This window comes from Lissotriton helveticus, chromosome 3_1, assembly GCF_964261635.1.
Source record: "Lissotriton helveticus chromosome 3_1, aLisHel1.1, whole genome shotgun sequence".
NCBI classification, from domain to species: Eukaryota; Metazoa; Chordata; class Amphibia; order Caudata; family Salamandridae; genus Lissotriton; species Lissotriton helveticus.
Genome location: NC_136061.1, coordinates 1875400825 through 1875425050, shown reverse-complemented (window position 1 = coordinate 1875425050; position 24226 = coordinate 1875400825). Strand labels below are relative to the sequence as shown.

At 45.3% G+C, this 24226-nt stretch overlaps 1 protein-coding gene across 10 annotated transcripts in view; it reads right to left on the bottom strand.

The window, feature by feature from the left end:
• PPP6R3 (protein phosphatase 6 regulatory subunit 3) overlaps nt 1–24226 on the bottom strand; it is a 1896334-nt gene that overhangs the window by 1362843 nt on the left and 509265 nt on the right. The gene's annotated exons all lie outside the window — the stretch shown is intronic.

The window sequence follows — 24226 nt, the reverse complement described above, 5'->3', positions numbered from 1 at the left end:
GTAGCACTCTCAGGGGTAGTTACACCAAAGATTTTATTTAGGGAACATTACAGCAACGACGCGTTTCGCCATGGGGCTTCTTCAAATTGTGCAAGGAGCCGCGGCGCCTGTCTGCCTATAACAACGTCACCATTTTATCAAACCAAAATAAAAAATGGTGACGTTGTTATAGGCAGACAGGCGCCGCGGCTCCTTGCACAATTTGAAGAAGCCCCATGGCGAAACGCGTCGTTGCTGTAATGTTCCCTAAATAAAATCTTTGGTGGAACTACCCCTGAGAGTGCTACTTTCTTAATGGGTTAAAACCCTTGGATGTTTTGGAGCTTGGATATATATATATATATATTTATATATATATATATATTTATATATTTATATATTTATATATAATATATATATATATATATATATATATATATATATATATTTATATATAATATATATATTATATATATATATATATATATATATATATATATATATATATATATATATATATATATATATATATATATATATATATATATATATATATATAACATTTGCAGCCTAAAAACATTTTCCAACTGGCAAAGCTGCCGCAAAATTACATGAATTAGCATACACACAGTAGAACTCTCCCAACCCCTGAGGGTAAGAGAGAGCAGTAAACATTTGTAAGCAACAATGCTTTATTGCCATAGGAAAACTTGTATTTGCAGGCATTAGTAAGTAGGGTGCAGTAGAGTATAAAGAAACAAAGAAAAACTGACACCTTGCCTTCAAGGCAATAGAGGTGGGGTACCGTGCCTTTAAGCCCTGAAGGCGACCCCCTGCTCCCGTGATGCACCACAGGTGACAGTTGGGTCAGTTCTTTTTGGAGGTGCAAGACACCCGAGTAGATCTGTAGTAACATAACATAACTGTCCAAATCATGCTCATCTGGGAATGAGGGTGGGAGCTTATTACTTTGAGTATACCCCTGGATGAGAACTAGGATTACAGGTAAGTAGCTAATCCTTCTCATCCAGGGGATACTCATCAATAGTCATAATCCATGAATAGATTAGCAAACTCATACCCAAAGTCTCACGGACGAGCAAGAACTTATACATCAAAGACTGAATAAGTTACACATTGCAAATACTTCTTATGCAAATAAGTTCCTTAAAGAGGCCTGTCCTACTCGTGCATCGGCCTGTGTATCTGAGTCCAGGCAATAATGGCGGGTAAAGGTATGCACAGACAGCCAAGTAGACACTTTACAAATTTCAGAAATAGGAACATTACGGAGGAGAGCCGTAGTTGAAGCTTTCCCTCTAGTGGAATGTGCGTGTGGTTTACCCTGTAAGGTCTTGTTAGCTAGTTGATAAGCTAAAGGTATACAGGAGACAATCCAGGGAGAAATGGATCGTTTTCAGGCTGACAGGCCATTATTAGTGCTGCCATAATTAACAAAAAGCCGGTCCGACTTTCTAAGTGGAAGGGTTTTAGCCAAGTAGAACTTCAGGACCCTCCGGAGATCTAGAGAGTGTAATGACCTCTCTGGGGGAGTGGTAGGTTGAGGAAAAAAGGTAGGTAAGGTAATATACTGGTTGATATGAAAGTCGGAAACTACCTTAGGCAGAAAACCTGGGTGCGTTCGTAGAACCACCCTGTTCGCATGAAAAACTGTGTAATGTTCCTTACAACACAAGGCCTGGATTTCGCTGACCCTACGGGCAGAGGTAATAGCCACTACAAAAGCAGCTTTCCGGGTCAGGTGCTGCAAAGAAGCCTTATGTATCGGCTCGAAAGGAGCACTCATCAGTTTAGTCAGGACGATATTAAGCTCCCAGGGAGTGGAGGGGGACCTCACTCGTGGAAAGACCTTCTTAAGCCCCTCTAAGAAATCTTTAACTACAGGCATAAGGAAGAAAGATGTTTGAGAAGGTGACTTAATATAGGCTGTGATGGCAGCTAAATGAACCCTGATGGAGGGGTATTTTAGGCCTGATCTCGCTAAATGCAATAGATATGGTAGAATCACCTGCTCTTGGCCATGTATTGGGTCAAGAGAGTGTTCACGACACTAAGAAAAACCTCTTCCACTTAAAAGCATATGACTTCCTAGTGGAGGGTTGTTTTGCTTTTTCAAGAATGTTCATGCAGTCTGCTGGGAGGTCTAGGTGTCCATACTGGATAACCTCAGGAGCCATGCCGTCAAGCGAAGGGAGGGAAGGTTGGGGTGAAATACCTTCTCCTGGTCCTTGGATAACAAGTCTGGACGGCAAGGAGGTCGCCAGTGCAGGACCTCCGACAGCTGTAGGAGATCGGGGGTACCACCACTGGCTTGGTCACTCTGGCGCTATCAGGATCATTCTGGTGTTGGTCCTGTAGAATTTCTGGATCACCGCCGGGATGAGAGGCAGGGGAGGAAAGGCGTAGAGTAATGTCTGCGACCAGCTGATCAAAAGTCCGTTCCCCAGTGATCCCTGTTGGGGGAACCTGGACGCGAAGACGGAGCATTTTGCATTGACCGCGTCTGCGAACAGGTCTATGTCCAGTACACCCCATAGTTGAAAAACCTCCTGCGTGACTTCTTCGTTGAGCACCCAATCGTGCGCTTCTACGAAGATTCTGCTTAGGCAGTCTGCTTGGACGTTTTGGAGTCCTGGTCGATGAACTGCCACGATGGAGGCCCCTTGCCAGGAGCCAGTGCCAGATCGCTTGTGCTTCGGGAGATAAGACTCTTGACCTGGTGCCTCCTTGCTAGTTCAGATAGAACATAGTTGTGTTATAGTTGGTGCGCAGAGAAGGGTAAAGAGACTTGAGAGCCAGATGAACTGCTCGAAGCTCCAGGAAGTTGATATGGTAGCCTTGCTCTACTTCGGACCAGAGGCCTTGAACTTGGAGCTGGTCCATGTGAGCACCCCAGCCTTGAAGGGAGGCATCCGTGACCAGTGACTGAGATGGAGAAGAACGATAGAATGGAACCCCCCCGGAGGAGATTGGCACGCTTCAACCACCATCTTATTGAGTCCATGGCTTCTTGAGGAAGCAAGACACGGTCTTCCCAGTGACCTGATCTCTGAGACCATTGGTCCTCGAGGGCCTGCTGCAGAGGCCTCATGTGAAGGCAAGCATTGGGCATAATGTAGATGCACAAAGCCATCCATCGACCCCAGGAGAGAGGACACTTGTCTGGCTGTGGGGGCGTGAGTGTCCAGTAGAAGGCGACCCTTCAGGAGCATAGATGACAACCTCTCCTCCGAAGGACACGCGCTTACCTGTACCGAGTCCAGAGAAGCGCCCAGGTAGTGAATCCGTTGGGCAGGATTAAGTACTGACTTTTTTAGATTGACCTGCAGCCCCAACAAGTCCATCAGTTTGAGGCAGAACGAAAGATGATTCTGAAGCAGAGTCGGAGTGGAGCTTTTCAACAGCCAATCGTCTAGATAGGGGTAGACGAAGATCTTTCTCTTGCGAAGAAAAGAAAGCAGCCACTACCGCCATGCACTTGGGAGAATGTCCGAGGTGCAGATTTCAATAACGGAAGCACTCTATACTGGTAGTGATGGCGTCCGATCTGAAACCTTAGACATTTTCGGTGCTTTACTGACACTGGTATGTGGAAGTAAGCGTCCTGCAGGTCGATGGCACACATCCAGTCTCCCTGATGGAGATGCGGGAAGATCTGGTGCAGGGCGAGCATGCAGAACTTTTCTTTTTTGATGAATCTGTTCAGCAGCCGTAGATCCAGAATGGGCTTGTATTCTTTGACTGCTCCCCTTTTTTTAACCAAAAAATACCGGGAGGAGACTCCTTGATTTCTCTGCATGGGGGGGAACCTCCTCTATGGCCGCCTTTTTGAGGAGCACGGAGACTTCGTCTCGCAGCAGTTGACTGTGGAATCGGGGAAGGTGCTTTGCTTGAAGGAAGACTTGCAGAGGGGGTTAGGGGAGGGGGGACTTGAACCTCAGCATGTAACCATGCTGCACAATATTCAGCACCCATCTGTCCTTTGTTATGGATTTCCACTGCCAGATGATGAGAAACACTCCCTCCCACTGGAGTGGCGAACAGTCGTTGAGGAAGCAATGGCTCAGGGCTTGGGAGGCTGCTTGGAGGCAAACTGCTGCTTGTTATTGTTGCCTCTGCCAGGCAGTCGCTGTGCTTCTTGAATTCCTTACGCTCTTTTTTAAGCTCACAGCCTTGACAGTGTCCATTTCCGCTTTCATTTTGGACATTTCGACGTCAGCATGTGCCCCGAAAAGAGAGGCACCATTGAAGGGGAGGTTCAATATCTTTTTGTGGGCATCCGGCTTAAGCCTGTAAGGCGGAGCCATGCCGAAAGACGAGAGCAAATTCCATGGGAGTAGCCATGGTTCGCAAGGTCAGAGGCATCTACTGCGGCGCTGATGACGTGATTGGCTACGAGCCCTCCTTCCTGTAGAATTTCAACAAAGTCCTGTCTATCTTCCTTAGGAAGCTTTTCTGTAAAGCGAGTCAGGGAGTCCCAGAGGGACCAGTCGTACCTCCCAAGTAAGGCAGAGGCACTGGCTACCTTCATATATGAAGCGGAGGTGTTGCATACCTTTCTGTCAAACGAGTCCATGAGTTTGCTGGTTTTTTCAGGTGGTACAGAGGAGGAGGTTGAGCCCGAATGGGACTTCATGGCAGCCGCTACAATTAGAGTCCGCGGGCGGATCAGATCTGAGGAACAAGGGGTCCTCCGCCGGGGCCTTGTACTTCTTGGCCATCCTAGATGGAACAGACCCCACCACCGCCGGTTTGAGGAAAGTAGCCATAGCCGGTTCAAGGAGGCCGGGTACCAGGGGCAGCAGGGCGCTGTGCGATGAAGAAGGGTATCAAAAATCACAGAAGTGGGTACCACTGGGGTATGCAGCGCAATATTGAGCTTTTTTGCTCCCCTGCCCAGAACATCTGAGAAAGTCGCGATGTCATCAATTGGCGAGACTCGTGAAGGAGGCGTAGAGGAGAAGGTCGGAGAGTAATCTCGGAAGGACGACCTAGTGGAAGATGACCACATTGGAGATCTTGTGCGCCGCCTCTTATGGGGCCTGTCACGATGCCTGCTGTGACGGTCCCTGGACCTAGAGCGATGCCTCGACTGAGATCTCGGTCTAGGGGAAGGTCTTGGCCTGATAGGTGTCCTTGGCCGCACTGGAGAGCGCGATCTGACAGGAGATCTTGGTCTGGGTGAAGCCCAGGGCCTTCGAGGAGGAGACCTAGATGGTCTGGCCGGGGTTCTTGGAGCAGACGGAGAGTATGTGCGGGAGTAATCAGAGCCCAGACTACTGTGACCGCCAAATACAGCCCCCTGAGGATGATGAGGTGCTACGCTGCGTGATCTGTCCGCAGATCTGGGGGAAGGTTCCGGGGAGATCTCCACGATATTCAATCCAGGAGATGATGATTTGTCTCCTGAAGACCTGAAACCAGGGGACTCCACAAAGACCATCACCTGATCCCTCAACGGCAAAAGTTTTGACGTCTAAGACGTCTGTGTGACCAATGGCGTCGAGCGGGGTCTTGATGCTCTCGACGTCGATCGCCCACGCCATGAGGAGCTCGACTGTGATCCTCGACGTCGAGCCGGTGACTTAGACGTCGATCTTCCTCGACGTTGATCAGATGGAGAGCCTCCATGACGTCGTGTCGACGACGACCCTCGACGATGACCTTTTTCGACGTCGTGTCAACGGAGACCTTTCCTTGCGTCACCTCGATGTTGACCTCCTTGACGTCGAATGGTGGGATCTTGAAGACCCTCTCGACGGCAGCCCGCCAGCCGGCGGCGACCTGGAAGCCGTCTTAGCTCTCAACGCTGACCCCCTCGGGGGCGGCGGAGAGTGTCTCGACGTCGACGGAGACTTGGAGATGGTAGCAGCCACAGACTTCGAGCCCGAAGTGTGGCGTCTCGTCGCCGACTTACATGACTGCGGCGGAGACCTTCGACGTCGCGATGGTGATCCAGAAGAGTGTCTGGGCCTCTTAGACGGCGACCTCGACGGAGATCTTCATCCTTCCTTCCTCTTTCTGGGGGCAGGAGAGGCGGAAGGTTGCTGTTTTTGGCCATGTTTGCTTGAAGAAGAAGACCTGGGGACTGCCGGAGCACCCACCTGGTCACTTTTGTCTTTCTCCAGCATGGCATGAAGTCTAATCCTTTCCCGGTCTCGAAGAGTCCTTCTAGAGCATTTCTGACAGTGGTGGCACTGATCAGGGTTGTGTGCAGATGGAAGGCACAAATTACACACTGCATGTGGGTCAGCCAGAGCCATCTTCTTGTCAGAAGAAGGACATTTCCAGAACAAAGCAGGCATTCTGACAGGAAATTTTTGTGGGGTACCACAAAAAAACAACTTGGAAGCCTTAATAAGCCAGAAGATGTCGAATTTTTTTAGAAAAATCACTCAAAATCACAATTTCAGTCAAAAACTGAAGAGCTCAAGCTCCAGGATCCTCACAGAAGGAGCCGGAAAAAAGAACTGACCCAACTGTCACCTGTGGTGCATCATGGGAGCAGGGGGTCGCCTTCAGGGCTTAAAGGCACGGTACCCCTACTCTATAGCCTTAAAGGGAAGGTGACAGTTTTTCTTTGTTTCTTTATACTCTACGGCTGCCTACTGGCAAATGCCTGAAATTACAAGTTTTCCTATGGCAAAGCATTGCTGCTTGCAAATGTTTACTGCTCTTTTATCCTCAGGGGTTGGGAGAGTTCTACTGAGTGTATGCTAATTCATGTAATTTTGCGGCAGCTTTGCCAGTTGGAAAATGTTTTTATGTTTTTACCAAGAAGGGGTAACCCTGTGTCCCTCAGAACCTGGGTATGTATGGTTAAAGACAAAAATGGTTCTGTCAGGTGAGTAAATTGCTTTTACGTAAAGGCTAGATTAGCTCATAACAAAATATAACAAATAAAAAGAGAAGACCTCTCTGACAACAAATATAATTCAAAATGTTTATATGAAAGAGCAAAGTCACATTAAAACACCGGAATTACTTCATTCCATTTCAATTTCAATTATAAGTGAAGAAAGTGACTGTTGGTGAACAAAGTGAATAGTGCAAAAATCACAGTGACACTTATTTACAAGTATATACAAAATTTATACAAGGAAAAAATGGGCAAGGGAAGAGGTTTTGGCGGTCAGAGTTCTAAGTTAATACTCCAAGGAGACAGATGGTGACTGTGCCCGTTCCTGGAGGGTTCTTGACCCTTGATATATATATATATATATATATATATATATATATATATATATATATATATATATATATATACACATATATATACACACATATATATTTATTTATATGTATTTTCTATATGCTCCGGGATCCGGCACATGGGCGGGGATTAGTCATAGATTATGACTATTGATGAGTATCCCCAGGATGAGAAACAGCCTTTCCTAGGCTAATCTGCCTATTACCTTGCCATTTTCCTTTGAAAGTAAAGGCAATTTTATAAAAAAGTTATTTTTCTCTGGATCAATGAAAATTTAATTTCTGTATGTTTTAATTATTTCACATGAAAAATATTCAATGCAATACTGGCATATTTGAGTCTCATTTTATTGATTAGGCTGCATATTTATATATGTGTGTATATTGGAAATATACGCACCCACACCCACCTAAATACACATACACACACATACATGCATACACACATGCATACACACATACATGCATACACACATACATGCATACACACATACATGCATACACACATACATACACACATGCATACACACATACATGCATACACACATACATATACACAAATATATACACACAAATATATACACACAAATATATACACATACACACAAATATATACACATACACACAAATATATACACATACATACACACAAATATATACACATTTATTCAGTCTAAAAACTAACATGGGTAAAATCATTGGATAGTCAGAACCGGAAAGAGTTGTTTATATCTTTAAATTATTTCAAAATAATAATACTGACAACTATTTTACTATGAACCCACCGGAGTGCATATTTAAATAACGGCACAGAAATTGGAGGCTGATTTCAGTCCAACTGGTAAAACATCATTAATATGGGTTAGGAGTATCTACATGCATGATACCTTTAATGGGGTTAAAACGTTCATGATTGTGGAACTATAGTCACCAATATAATCAAAATCGGAGCTCCGATTTAAATAGATTGAAATGACGTTTGAGAGCAGCGTATAGTAAAATTGTATACATTTGAACTCCGCCCTACAAAATATACGGGTTTCCCCCAAAAGAAACAGATAGGAGGGAACTTCGTGTGGGTTGAAAAATAAGAGCCCCATTTAGTTGTACCTAATACGGACATGATGATAATAAGACAATAAAGCTGTTGTTGAATACAAAAAAAACATAAGGTTGTCGGTCCGGCCCGAACAACATGACAAATAACCGAGCGATAGGTTTCACAGGAGGGAATGAAATGTTTTTAAACAATACAGTTTAGAGAGGATTGTTGCCACAATAATTACTGCCACTGTAATACAATGAAAAATAACAGATACATATTTTTGAAACCACAACCTCCATAAACCTTTGCAATGTAACAGGTAGTGACGTCAGAAGTCACATGTTTGGTTCACTATTCCTTATAGGATGGTTCAAACGCAATGTAATATCAACAGTGAGCAAGTTACTGGTTTGTAACGAAACGCGTCGGTATTTCTTGACACTGGATACTGCTGGTTAATTAAAAGAATCAAGAAATACAAAGATCCTGTAAGTGCGTACTAATTTTCCGAGGAGGAAGTTGGTGATGAATTAATTCCGGCAGGGCTCTGCCGACATGTATTGCACAGAGAGAAGAATCGCCAGGGGTCTGCAACTTTGAGCCGGGTTGTGGTACACACACACACACACACACACGTGTACACACACATGTGTACACACACACACACACACGTGTGTACACACACACACACACACACGTGTGTGCACACACACACACACGTGTGTACACACACACACACACACTAGACTTCTGTTAAACATCTAAGCATTTTAAGCTTATGCGAAGGTGAGCGTTTTTGGCAGCATGGTTGCGTGTACACAATTCAACACATTGGTACACTTTTTTGATCTATTGTCTGTTGAGCAGGCACAGCTGCAGTTACACTGGGTGATATTAATACACTTTCACTTCACTCATTAAGTGATGCAACAATGTGCACAAAGCGGGATTTTGACCACTGATGGCAATTAATAGAACAAACATGTGCACTCACCTCTACGTGTAATTTTACTTTCAATTTTACTTATGGTTGTTGTATTAATTTTTATTTATTATTCTCTACATATTTTCTACTTACTGATTGGAACGTTTGTGGTGTCCTAAAAGCCTTGTGTTATACCGGATGCATGTATTCAAAGAAAGAAGAGAGATTTGTTTCTCAAAAATTGTACCGTTTCAATTGCAGTATTCCCCGGACGAAGGTGTTGCACCAAAATGCATTGGCAAATTGTAAAACTGTTTTGCCTCAAGCAATGAAGATAACGAGCAAAAGAATAAAACAAGAGAAATAAGGGTGTTTTTGAATTTTCAAAAAAAAATTCTACATTTGTAAATGTTTTATATATATTGAGAACATGGTGTGGATTTGCATCTATATAAGGACTGTTATTGGGATTGAATAACCGCGATTACAGGAGAATGTTGAGATTATCTTTCAGTTTAATGTTTTATTAATTTGGAATTAATAATGGATATAAATAACGGCACCATAAGGGCATGTGAAAAGTGCGTCCTCACAAGCAAGCAGTTTCTGGTTGTTATCTGTTGTACACATCCCTATGTGCCATTCCCACAAAACACACTGCCCTGGCATACATCCGTCACCCCTCTAGCTGGGTGCACTATACCAGTTGTGTGAGCACAGGTGCAAGAGCCCTGTGCTCCTACAGTAGCCAGGGCCATTCCTGGGCACTGTAAGTGCAGTGGTGCCATTAAGAGTATATGGTGCTGGAGGTTGTCATTACGAACTCCACAGCACCATAATGGCTACACTGAAGACTGAAGTTTGATATCAAACTTCTCAGCACATTAAACCAGCACTGATGCCAATGTGGGATTTAATGCCCAATGCACAACAGAGGGCATCTTAGAGATGCCCCCTGAAACCTAACCAACTCCCAGTGTTCTGACTGCGTGGCTACTGAGGCTGCCACCACCCGACATGTTTCTGGACCACTGTGTCGAGAGCCTACCGCTCTTGGGGGCCTGAAACAATGCACATCCTGAGAAGAGGTGCCAAGCCTCCTCCCGAGGAGGAGCAGGGGAAGCTTCAACGGCATGCCGCCTTTGAGAGCTTCTCCAGACTACTTGCTATCCTCAGCAACTGGCCCCCACCGGTTCGGACCCTCACTTTGGCGGGAAGACAGGCAGGAAACCCAAAGTGAGAATAGGGGGTGTGCCAGCCTCAGTCACCTCCACCCCTCAGGTGGGAGGCGAGATGAAGCCCAACTCTGGGCTACCGCGATCTTGAGGATGGAGAACCCTACCCAATTAGAGCTAGGCCCCTGGCCCCCCCCTCCCACTGGAGAGTGGCAGGATAGTGGGTGTACTCACCCGAGGACAGGGACCCAATGGTCCCTGCCCTTGCCCTACCTGTAACGCCCCTAAATTAGTATTTAGGGGCACCCTGAACCTTCCTTCCTCAGATCCCGATAAGAAACAAGAACAAGAAACAAGAAGACCTGCCGTGCAGCTGCTAACAAGAGGACGACACCAACTGACTTGGCCCCAGCCCTACTGACCTGTTGATCCTTTAACCTGCTAAAACCCCTGTGTCTCCTGCAGACAGCAACCTCGAAAACCCCGGAGGAGCTGCCTGCCTTACTCATCTAAAGACTGGGACTCCCACGCCCAGTAGTTCTGCTCAAACAGCAACAATCCCTGGTGCCAGCCAGGAACCACAAATCCAGCATACTGCACCCACCGAGCCCAGCCCGAGCTGGAGTGGACAAAGACCACAAGGACATTCCCCCGGGAACTGTGACCTGGAATCCAGTGCCCAAGAACCCTCCTCAAGATCTTGACGACGCCTGCAGCCTCACAACAAGGAACCCTCCAACCGCGACCTGTTGAGGGTAAGATTTCCCGACGCCAAAAGACATCCCTGCGCCCGGCAACCCACGGCCCGCTGTGCCCAACACCTGGGTGTCTACCTATCCTCCAAGACCCCAACTTACCTCTCGAATTGGTGGTCTCACCTGAAGAATCCCGTCCCCGAGCCTGCAGCCTTTGTTCAACTTCCAAGTCTCCCATTGAATAAGATTAGGCGCCTGAAGGCCCAAAAGCACCTTGCACCCAGCCGCCCGAGTGCAGCTGGAAGTGCAACAACTACTCTACTCCCCCACTTGCCCTGTGTAAGTGATCAGGAGCTCAGCTCCCACAGCCGCGTGGTCTGCCTGCTAGTAGCCACCAACCGAAGGCCCCCCCTATCCTACATAGGATAACTTTGGGCCTACTCACTCTGCACTTGGCTGCCCCTGTGCCGCTGAGGGTGTAACAACTGTACTTACCTGACCCTGGGAGACCCCTGAGTCTACCCCCAGAACCTTAACTCTGCTAGCAGAGTACTTACCAAAAGACCGATAACTTCCTTTTCTCCATAGGGTAACATTGGCTGGGTTTCACTCAGAATTGTGGAGTTTTGCAACTTTAAAATATTCACTAAAAATCAGCAGATCAACGAATTCCGAATTACTCACCTGTTATCAGGAGAGATCCCAGTGCTGTATCTTTCAGCCCAGCACTGAACCTGAAAAGTAATTATAACCGTGATTTACTGTTAACTCAATTTTCCTCCATAAGAATCCATTGCCTAGTTTTTACCAGAAAATCTTCTAAGTGTCAATTTTCCAAACTTACAAATATTCCTTTAAAATCACCTGCATACCAAAAATTATTTCTTTCAACGCTTCACAGGAAATGTACCAGGGCTGAATCCAGGATCCAGCCCTGAGTAACAAAAACATATGTGAAGTGATTTTATTGCTTTTACTTAAAAACGTCCATTGAGCTCAATGATATTTTGTGTTTAAACTTGTGTTGCATATTGCAACAACTGTAACTATTGCATTCCAAAATCAACTGCTATTTGAAAGTATTCAATTGCAACATACCATTCTGAGAAAGTATTTATGATACCTACTGTGGTTCTAAAATAAAGTAACTATATATTTTATACACAAAACAATTGGCCTAGAGTTCAGTTCTTGAGTGTGTGAGACCATTTGCTGACAGTGTGTACAACAAATGCTTTACACTGTCCTCTAATACTGCCTTACTGCTCGACCAAGCTACCACTTTAGAGAGTAAGGTTATATCTAACTTTAGCCCTCTTCCATACCTCTGGGGACTGTGGACTCTGTGCACACTGTACATTACTTTGGTCCAGTATATATTCTTACAAGATGGAAAACTCTGCCATGGTGGAATGAGCCCAGATACCCTCAGTCTGCTCTTTATGGGCAGCCGAACCATAGCAGATCTTTATTCTGTCCTGTTTTCCATGTATAATACGTTATTGCATTTCAATCGTGGTTTCTCAGTGTTTCCCAAACCTTTTGAAATTAGTGCTAATCGGTTATTCAGCTGCCTACACCCCAAAATACAAAAAGAACAGTGGATGTACAGAATGCAGAACAACGTCATACATTCACCCCAGTATATAAATCTGGGCCTAAATCCATCGTTTTTTTGCTCACCATGCCATTCCAGTTTGAACCCAGCCATATGCAAATCAGTCTTGACCTTGCGCCCATTGGGAACAGTCCAGCCTGAACTGCCAGGCCAGGTCCTCCCTGGACTGGAACCAAGCACCCTAGGACCGATTTCAGGGTTTTACCCCTCATCAGCCAGGATAGCTTGATTCCAGTGGCACGAGAGCATGGAACCCCAAATAAACAGTTTTTCGGGTCTTTAAAAAAACAAGCAAGTTTTTATAGTGATTCTTAAAAAGCATATATTTAATTTAAAGGAGATATAATGCAAGGAATATAGAGACTTCCGATGAAAGGGTGTACAATGGACTTATGTCAATCTGTTTTAAGAACCATATTGCTTTCATCTCATTACCATCTTTCACATTTCATTACCCTTTCTCACACTGTGAGGGCGTTGTCTGATTTACAAGACCTAATGGATTAAAAGTGATCTACTCAAACATTTAAGAAATTCTTAAACAGCTGGGGGGTTTTCAGTTACTCCTTACTGAATATTATGAAATTGTAGGGGTGAAAAAACACTGCCAACAACATTGTACATTGCAATACCATTAAAACGTTGAATTGCATAACCACCTCCAGTTTTTCTGCTTCCATATGTGCTGCGGTATCAACAAAAGTGCCAAAAAACTTAGTGGAGTAAGTCTTGAACCATCATACATTCTGGTGAGAGAGGAGATGAAAGGAAGTAAGGGTTTACGGGAGCAGACCAGTAGTCTAGCTTGGTCCAGTGCACAGCAGGAATTGTGGGAGACCTAGCCCAAGCAGCTAAAATGGTCTTCAAGAGCTTCATTAAAAGGCAGAAGTGGCTCTGCTGGTCAATTCGTCAGATGGAGAATTTCAGTAAGAATATTAGACTTGGATTCTACAGTCAGGAGAGGAAGTTCCAATACTTGTGCTGCGTTTCTCACTAAGGCATGGTAGGACACCACTCCTGGTAGTTGGGGCTCTTAAGGGCTACACATTTCCAATTCATCCACTCCACAGGCATCACCTAGTATGTGTACGAGAAGTTGAAGGTTCAGCTGCCAGGGCAAATGAATCACTGCCAAACAGGTCATGAATAGCCCTTTCATAAGACTGTCTATGTTCTCTGTACTGCTGTTCTTCACAAAGGTGGTGTGATTCCCTCTTTGGTCTGCAAGGAGGTTCGGGGATCAGAGACTGGCTTTGAGTTCGGAACCAGTTGCACGACCAATGGTGCAGAAGGAGGAAAAAGGGCAAGTGGAATAAACTGTGGTGCCAGTTGTAGGTCTGGAGCCATGGGAGCCAAAGGGGCCACAGGTATGAAAAGGTCTAACAGTGCAGGAAGCAGGAGACAAATGGTGCCTCCACCGGTCCCATGGGAGCCAAAGGTGCTCGGGGGAGAACCAAAGTGCTCCTAAATACCTCAAACGTGGCATTCAGGCAGAACACAAATCCATACCTGGAGAAGGGAACTCAGGATTTTGAAAAGGTAGTAAGGGAGGCAACAGCGATGGGCTGCAATCTGATGCTGCAGATGAGGACAGATCACCATCAGCTCTGGTTACACCAACAATTCTGTAGGGTTTGAAGATAGTCAGAGGAACTTGCTTTCTTGTCTTTGCTCCTTGGGTTTATTCCTCATTGACCTTGAGGCAGAGGTCCTTGCGTGAGTTAGGGAGCTTCGTTTGCCCCATCATCCTTCGCTCTGGACATGAAGATTTTTGAATCCCATTCTTATGGCATTGGGTTGCATGCTCTGACAGAACAAGCAGGATCTGGAATCATGATTCAGACCACAGAAACCAGGGGTAGACTTGTGGGTTCAGTGACCATTATCTGACCATCACTGCATGGCTTAAACCAGACAACATTGGAAGTGACATAGTAGCACTGACAAAAACTCAAGAAAAATTATGAAATACACCTGACAGGACTTTCAAGTAGTGAGCTACAGACCTGAATCAAAGATGCAGAGAAAAGGTTATTGACGTCAGGCAGCTGGTGAGCGCGCTTGCTTTATGGCTCCATTCATGCCATTATGACATGTTTGAGGCATGTGGGCTGCTGAATTCATATCTTAGCATAGATCGCCGCCTAGTGTTGGGTCCGGATGATTGCATTTCTAGTGTAGATAGATATGTAGCAGGCACCCTACGGGTATAGAAGAGCTATGAAAAGTTTGTGGATCTAGTCTACGCTGGGGGAGTATCATAAGGTGAGGACTCTCCAGGTAGAAGTATCTATCAGAAATGTGTGGCTTGAACAGTGAGTGTACTTTCCCACTTACGCAACATCCATCTCTCCGATGGGCAAATTCCTTGGGGGGTGGAGGGGGGGGCGGGGGCAGGATGCAACTGAATGCTACTTGAACCATATACAGAATAAGGTACATAGGTGTTAAACTCCCTTACATACAAAGCAATGTTAAATGGGGAATCTGTATTCTCTGAAACAGCTTACTGTTATAATGAGGAAGCCTTGAACATCAACATTAAAAAGAACACGGTTGACGGTCCCACCTATCAGTTTCTTCAAGTGAGCATTAAAACCAACAGGCCAGTTTGATGCCATTTTGATTGCATCATAGGAAACTTATTTACTAGTTCCATTTCAGAAGGCCTTAAAATTACATACCGAATAGGATCCATCAACTGACATCTTACACCAAGCATGTCAGGGGATCTCGCTCTTAAAAGAGCTCAGTAGTATAAAATCGGACCATTGCTTACTGATGTGGGTGATTTCCTGATAGCTTCCAGGACATCTAGAGTACCAGAGGAAAGACATGGGCAAGAGATTAGCCAGAAAATACAAATGTCACCCAAATTTTAATGACACCTATGTGCAATGCAAGTCTGGGTCTCAGATAATTTCCTCAACTCTTCCGCCCACTCTTCTATCAGACTATCCTCCAACCCTTCAATCAATCCTTTCACATTTCCAGAATATTTATACATTCAAAGACCATTTCCTTTGCACAGCTATTCATGATTTCACCCCTCCATCCATTCTTCCATCATCCCCGCTATCATTTTCACCAACTGATCCTTTTGCCCTTGAATCTATTCTTTCATCCTTCCAAACATCCTGCCTTACATACTTCCTTCTTTATTTTCACTACCTCTCAGTCTCTCACTTTTATTTTTCAGGTTACTAGTTTATATTTCCTTCCTTACTCACCATCTTCCTTCTCTGCTTCTTGTATGTATGCATGCATATGGTATTTCTATAGAGCAAACCTAGCCAAAAGGAAGCAGAGCACTTTATGGGATCAAAGATAAGCATAAAATTATAAGAGCAATAGGAAAGGTACCTTGTTTGTGAATGGTAAATGCATTGGGATGTAGTGTCCTTTAAACAACTTTCCTAAACTGGAGCAGTGTCGGGGTGCTCCTGATGAATAATAGTATGTTCCTGATCAAAAAAGACCAGCAGTTTTTTTTAAAAATAATTTTCCGTCTGCAGTCTGATGGTGTTCTGTCTGCAGATGTGTCTAGAACCATTAGAAATTATGAGCAAGTCTGCTAGACATGCAGAGTTGCAAATTGTGTACCCGGGATGGAAAATGGTGAGGGCCGGAAAGAGGAGCCAATGGAGTTTCATCAGGATGGGGCTGATTTAGGAATGGACGAGACATGCTGCAGGATACAGGATGCTTTTATAATCCCCTTAAGGAGTGCCAATGGGGAGTCTATGAAGCAGGGCATTACCACCATCCAGATGCAAGAGTGCGAGGGCTTGAACAGCAGCAGTCGCTTCCTGGAAGAAACTTTCACTTTCTTTGGAAAACAGCATCTTCATTTTCCAGTGTCTATCTACCATCCTTCCTTGCATTATTTTTCCCTTCTTAGCTTCCTCTTTACCATAAGTAATATTTATTGTGCAGTCCTTTTTAGAGGTTTCAAACTAATCAACTCTTAGTGGGACCCACATTACAAGGTCTTTGGGTGCAGCGGCGAACCACTCTTAAACTGTTATAGCAGAGGATTCAGAACACCATTTGCCCCAAGTAAGCCCAGTTTAGCGCCTCTGAAATCAGCCACAGCAGATGAGCTATTTGGCAATTTAACCTCCATCAAAAGGGACAGCTTTGAAGGAAGCTAAATGCCCTCCCTCTAGATAACTGGCAGACAAACTGAGCCAAGACGAAGACTGGATGCACTTCGAACTGATTTTGGGGTCCCCAATGCCATCAAGATGAAGTCGAGGCGTGCCTAGTTGAGCTCAGGTGGCTGAGTTGGGACAGGCTTAAACTAGCTAACCCAGGATGCTCCACCAGGTAAAGCTGGATGAGACTGGTCAAGGGGAGCAGAAGGGCCTCCCAATGTTATCAATTGGTTTTAAAAGTTCACAAGTTATCTAAAATCAGAGGTTCTAGAAAAAGAGAATGAACCTAGATGCAACAAGCTCTTCGAAGATATTACCAGGTATTCACCCAGATGTGCAGACCCCAAAGGTGGTATTCTGTGCTATTACTAGTCCCCCAAAATAAACCTCAGGAACTTCTGGTTATCCCGATGGAAAGGAATATCCATATATGCCTAGTAGAGCAAAATTAATATTTCTGAACAGCAACCTCTACTTGCATTATCTTCTGAAAGAGGTACCGGTTTAGATCACAAAAAACAAGTATGAAGCACAGAGTTCACTTAGTAAGCATGGAAATAGTTATCCTACCCCATTTTCAACTCCCACCCCACCACAATCTGCTAAGATACTAAAAGGGGTAGCCTCAAATGTCCCAAATGAAGCCGAAGAGTACCAGCCTATCAAACCACTGAAAGTATCCAGCCTGCACTCTCCTTCAAGTGAAGTGCATCATACAACGTGGGGCACCATACATTCAGATTTAGGCTCTTCTGAGACATGCAACTTTAGCTTAGTTTTCCAACAACATAAACCTCAGACTGCAACCTGTAGGGCGAAGATGGCGGCAGGTCAGCTGGCCGAGTGAGCTGGTTCCAACACTCTCCTCATCCGGTTAATTCGCCGAGGGCTTGCTCCCATGGACTCCTTGTGTTGAAAGGAGCTGAATGGGGCTGGAATTGCAGTGAATTTCAGGGGCAACTGAGAGAGAAACCCTTTTGTACTTCCGGGGTGTCTAACTTTGGGCTTAGAAGCAGGGAGCCGATCCGGGATGCTGTGTTGGCCTCTCTTGTGCAGCGATTGTCTTACATGCTGGATTCTCTTCCCCCGGAGAAGCACCAGTGTTTGCGGCTCGGGCGGCGGATCTGGCGGTCCAGCACACAGGCTTGTGTGCCCTTTACATCCAGGGAGGCCGCTGAAAAATCAGCCGAAGAACGCCACCGCAGCTACGGGACGCACAACAGTTCTGAGAAGCACTGGCAAAGCAGGCAGCGCAGCAGCGGAATCGTCTGGGGCCCGCAAGTCGACCGGGAGTCCGGGGGGAGGGATGTCAGCACACATTGAACCGGCACCCCATGCTCACGCAACGGTGAAAAATGCGCAGATTTCTCGATGACTCAAAAATAAAACTGAAAAATAAAATGCCTAAACTTCTAACTGCTGCCAAACGTAATCTGCAGGTACCAGCGTCTCCCACATGAACATCGCCCTCCTCCACTGACAAGGTTTGCTGTACTGTTTCACTATCCTCTTTGGGGGGTCTGGCTCTGGCTGTACCTGAGGGGGGCCTCTCGACTGATACCGAGGCTCTAAAAGTGGGGGAGGCAAAAAGGTATGCAGTTCTAGTACTCCTCTAATTTTGGAACTCCAGTCTGACAGCATGGTTCAATCCAAGGGAATGCTGGGAGTTGTGGTCCAGCCTGAGGCAGGGGAGGCTGCTGTATCGGTAGACACTTCCTCAGCTCAAGTGGAGATGCACGGGGGCACGGGGGTTCAGCAGCAGCAACCTGGGATTGCACGGGAGGAGCTGTCCATAAAAACTGCTCTTTTGAACCCCGATGGAGAAGCGGATGGCGACAACATTTATTCTTTGTCCGACCATACTGGGTCTTCAGAGGCGGATGGCAGTCTGGATAAGGACTGGATGGATGACGAGGATAGCGAGTCAGGGGATTGGCGTACTAGCAACACCTTAAACGCAGACACAGTCCCCAATGGATTATCTACTGTTCGTAAAGCATCTAAGGCTTTGGTTTCAGGGACAAATACTGGTTCTTTGGCGTGGGACTACTCGTTTACTGGTCAATCTGGGCTAGAAGGTGCTCCTACCACTCAAACTGCAATTTGCTCTGACCCATCACTCGGTGAGATCACTTGGGACCATCTACCAGACAATAATGACACACCGGGAACAGACCAGGCAGGAAAGCGCTCGTGCTCAGGGGGCATGTCGCAGGGTCCAGGACTCTATACGGAGGGTTGCCAAAACTTGCTCTGACATTGCCTCAAGAATCGGGGAGGCGGAAGCAAGGTTCTTGACTTTGGAAGACGATATGGCTATTCAAAGGGGCATAACAGACTCAATTAAATCTCAAAGAGACGATGTCCAGTGGAAACTTACTGACCTTGAAAACAGGGCTCGTAGAACCAATCTTAAGGTCTTGGGGGTACCGGAAGGGATGGAAGGGTCTGATGCTAGAAGTTTTATTGTGGAACTATTTTGTGAAGCATTTCCGGACGTTAAAGAATGGGACTGGCAGCTCGAAGTTCAGAGGGCACACCGTTTCCCTTTCAAGGTAAAACTGCGTGCCGGTTAAGCGGACAATAGACCTCGTGCTATTCTTATTTGCCTGAGCAGTTTTTTGGCTAGAGAAAAGGTGTATGATTTGGCTAGGCCGGATAAGGGGTTGGCAAGGGCTGTGAGTTTTTTGTCAGACACGACCTATGTCAAGCAACGGTTGAACGGAGGTGGCTGCTCCGGCAGCTAATAGTTCCCCTGCAGTCTAAAGGGGCCCAAGTATTTTTGTTTTTTCAGTCTAAACTAAAAATCATTTTTCAAGGCCAGACCAGATTTTTTTGTCTCAGAAGTTCAGGCTAAAGAGTTTAACTCGCTCCAAGTTGTTAAGATTTGTGGGGGGTTTCTCTCTATTGCTCGTACTTCTTTTGAGGAATTCCATGGGGAATACTTGCTGTGTTTTTAGTAGGGGATACCAGTTTGTGGGGGGCAAGGGTGGTTACTTGTGTGTGTGTGAGAAAAATGTTTTTTTTTCTTTAAGGTCCCCTACGGGTAACTCCCCAGTTGGAGTTATACCTGGCGCTGACACCGGGGGAGGGTTTGGGTTTAAACCAGCTTCTCCATCACTAGCACTCAGTTCCTGACGCCGTATTTGGGGGGGGTGGGTCAAGGGGGTTTGGGGCGTGGGCCTGGGGGTTGGTGGAGGGGTGGTAAGGGGGTAGGGTGGGCGGGGGGTGAAAACAAGCTTGATTGTGCAGTTATGCCATGGCCCATTGGCTAAAAACTTTAATATGTTTGTCAGTAGGATGCGCTTATTCTTTCGAGGGGTTGTGGCTACTGATTTGCCGTGCTTAGGTTTTTTTTTTCTCTTCAGAATCGATGGCCCAGGGTAAAATACGCATAGGTTCCTGGAATATTTGTGGATTAAATGATGGCAAAAAAAGGGCTTTGTTTTCAAGAGTTGTTCATTCTTTGCGATTAGAGGTACTTTGCTTGCAGGAAACCCATGTATCTTGGAGTGATCGAGATCATTTAAAAATTCCGGGGTATGATTTAATTGGGTGTTCTCTCCAGAGTTGTAGGATCAGAGGGGTGGAGGTTTTATTAAAACGTGGATCAGGGCTTTGTAAGAAGACCGCCCAAGACAACGCCGAGAGATGGGTAATCCATGAGCTGAAAATAAATGGTGGATCCTTAACCATATGTACAGTTTATTCTTCCAATCTGGATGATCCGGCAGTGTTGCACCATTTGAATATTGAGCTCGCTCTCTGGCTCCAGCCTGTGTGCCTCTGTTGAGACCTGAATATTCATCTCCCTGCGGATTTTGATTTAGTGGGGGAGGCAAAACTACGTTGGTAAAAAGCCAAGAGTCTTTAGGTCTCTTCAAGCTATGGCTCAAGGACATTACCTCACAGACCTCTGGTTCTATCATAATAAACATCTTGATGGATACACCTATTTTTCTGCCCCCCACAACAAGATGGTCCGGTTAGATTATTGTTTTATGTCTGAACAACTTGTAGCTTCCACATCCATTTCAGTCCTCCCTAAGATCCTATCAGATCACAATCTTCGATCATGGAATGTATTTTCATTCATACAATTAGAGTCCCAAGAACTTGGACTTTTGAGAGGAAGCTTTTGCTGGAGCAAGAATATATAGATCATATGAGGAACTGGATTGTGGAATTCTTAAATATTAACAGAGGGACAGCCTCGTGTGTTACAGTTTGGGACACGCTAAAAGCGGCAGTTCGGGGGGGGGGGAACGAAGAGCTTTTCGTACTCCTGGCAGAGGTCTATACAGGATGAGATCAATAGTTGAATTGTTGAATTGGGGTTCGCAGAGGCTCAACTTATGCGTGCGATCAAGGAGGGGCGAGATACAACTCAGGGGCAGCTGGAGGTGGCTAGGGTCAGGGCCTCTCTGCTGGAGTTTTTTGGTCAAGACCTTGCTGCTAAGTAGCTGCAATTTCGTTCTATGAGGTTTGAGTTTGGGGAAAAATCAGGTAGGGTCTTGGCGAAGGGACTTCAACAGAGAGGACTGGCTAACCGTGTCACTAGAATTCAGGACTCTGAGGGGCATAGCCGAGATACACTGGAGGGAGTCAGAGGTATTTCGGCAGTTTTACTGTACTCTAAATACAGAGGAAAATAGAGATTCCAACTTAGAGAGCTTAGCTGAGGCCTTCTTACAGGACCTGAACACGCTCCAGGTCACTGATCAGCAGAACAAAGTTATCTCTGCCCCTATAGATTGGAATGAGGTCGAGTAGGCAATTAATTGATTAGCCAATGGGAAAGATGCAAGGTCCTGATTCCATCCCTCTGGAATTTTATGGTTTGTTTCGTTCGGAACTCCGGGATGATCTGCTCGAAACTTTCAGGGGGCACAGCGTGGCCATACACCTGCTTCATGGCATCAAACTACTATTATTTTTTTTAAAAAAGGGAAGCCGGAGTTAGATCAGTCGTCTTTCCGCCCTATATCTCTGATTAATTCAGATAATAAAATATATTCGAAAATTTTAGCCACTAGACTGTTATTAGTGATCTCTCCAATAGTGTCCCTGCGTCAGCATGGTTTCATTCCAGGCAGAGATACTGCTGACCATGTCCGCCATGTAATCGCATTCTTCGACTTGGCCCAGGCTATGCAATCCCCCCCCTCGGTGCAATCCTGTTGGACGCCGAAAAAACGCTCGACAGGGTGGCCTGGGGGGTTTTATGGGTGGTCATGCAGTGGAAGGGGCTCATCACAGTTTATACAGGCAATTCAGGCACTCTATATCACTCCAGAGGCCACTCTTTCGGTTTCAGGGTTGCTATCAAGATCATTTAGTATCAGCAGGGGTACTAGGCAGTAGTGCCCCTGCTCGCCCCTACAGTTTGCCTTGTATATTGACAGAATTGAGAATTAATTGGATATACTATCAGTTAGGGTCAATACGTCAGAATATAAGGTCTTGGCTTACGCTGACGACATTCTAGTTCTGACCAGCAGTGTGCCATCAGCTTTCTTAGCTATCAAGAACCTAGCAGAGCAATATGGCCAGTTCTCTGGATACAAACTTAACGTTGCTAAGACGCAGGTCATCCAATCAGCAGCTATGTGTCCCTCTGAAGTACCAGTTGCTCAAAGCGCAGTGTATCTTGGGGTTAAAATCACAACTATAGTTGAAAAGATTTCGGATTTGAATATCTTACCAGTTATCGAGTCTGTTAACTCCACCTTGGTCAGACTAGATAATTTGCATTTGCCTTTATATGGCAGGGGGAACGTTTTGAAGATGCTGATCTTGCCTAAGTTTTTGTATCTTTTTAGAACCATACCATTGGAATTCTCCCAAGCTAGTCTTGCTCATGCTGAAAGATGCTGCAACAGATTTCTTTGGGGGTATCATCAACTGCGGAGAGCGGCCAAGTGGATGCACTTATCCCGCGATCGTGGAGGGTGGTCTGTGCCGAATTTAATATTGTACTGGTGGTCAACTTTTCTTCAGCATTTTGCCACACCTTTATTTGGGGATAGAGCATTGCTGCAGTCTTTTTGTAGTCCCTCCATTTTTGAAATAGGGCTTGGGGAAAATGCCAAGGGGATCTTGCTACGGGTTTTGGAACCCAGTTACTACAAAAAAACAAAGTTTAAGGTTGCTATAGCAATGTTTACAGTTTGGCGTGAGGTTCGGGGTAAATGGTCTATCCCCAATCTTAATTACTATACACCGTTTGTTGCAGCTAGACGTTTACCCCATATCTTTCAAGATCACATTACGTTCAGGTGGATGTCGAAGGGAATAACGTCTCTGGGGGACTTAGGGAGCGAAGGATCCATGGCCAGATTTTTTATTTTTAAAGGAGAAGTTTTCTTTAAATACTCCCAAATTGTTTAAATATTTACAAATTCGAAGCTTTGTGGACAAACTGAAGGATCAAGAATCCAGTTTATTCAGCAAGAATTTATTTTTGGAACGGATTCTGAGGCGAGTAAGAATCGGTACTCTGTATAAGCATTTACTTTCAGGCCTCCCGTATGACCTTCTCTCTCAAAATGCTAAATGGGAGTTAAAGTTGGGTAAGGTAGGGCTTGACATTTAGCAGGCTCTGGAGTTGTCAAATAGTGTTACGTGGCATTATTTGATCTTTATTATACGCCAGCCAAAATTTCTAAGTGGGGAGGGAGTGGAGGTCATTGCTGCCCGAGGTGTGGTTTGTCAGCTGCTAATGATGTTCACATGTTTTTTGATTGCCCTAGCCTTACCACATTTCTTCAGGAGGTAGAATTGTTTATCAATTCTAGACTTAGAATTCCAGTTGTACTCTCCTCAGAGCTTATCATCTTTGGTTGTGAGAATAATGGTGTATTGGTAAGATCAAGATATGCATCCGCCCTTCTTTTCATTTCTATATCTCTAGTGAGACTTTGCATAACATCAGAGTGGATTAGCCCCGATGCTCCCACCTTCGTAAACTGGAGGGCAAGGATTCTTGCTCTTTACAATTTAGAGTCAGCAGTTTTCCAAAGGTGGGGCAGAAGGAGGCTGGAACAGGGCCAGAGAATCTGGGCCCCGTTGAAGGAGTGGCTTGGAGCATAGTGTAAAGGGTTTTCAATGTTTAATTTAATGTCAGTTCAAATATGGTTTCTATGCTTTTTCTACTGTCTCTCCGAAAAGTTCTGTGTATGCACAATGTGAAGCCATGGTTTATAATTTGTTATTTGTTGCTATGTTAATGTCTGCTCTTTCAAGCTTTAAATAAAAAAAATTGAAAAACGCAGACTGCAACCTGTTCTTTTTTTTGCAAAAAACTGAAAATCGGGCAAACTTACCACAGCTGGATTCAAGTACAAGCTACTGAATATTAGCATGACCAATGAGGTTTCAGCACCCCAGCAATAAACAA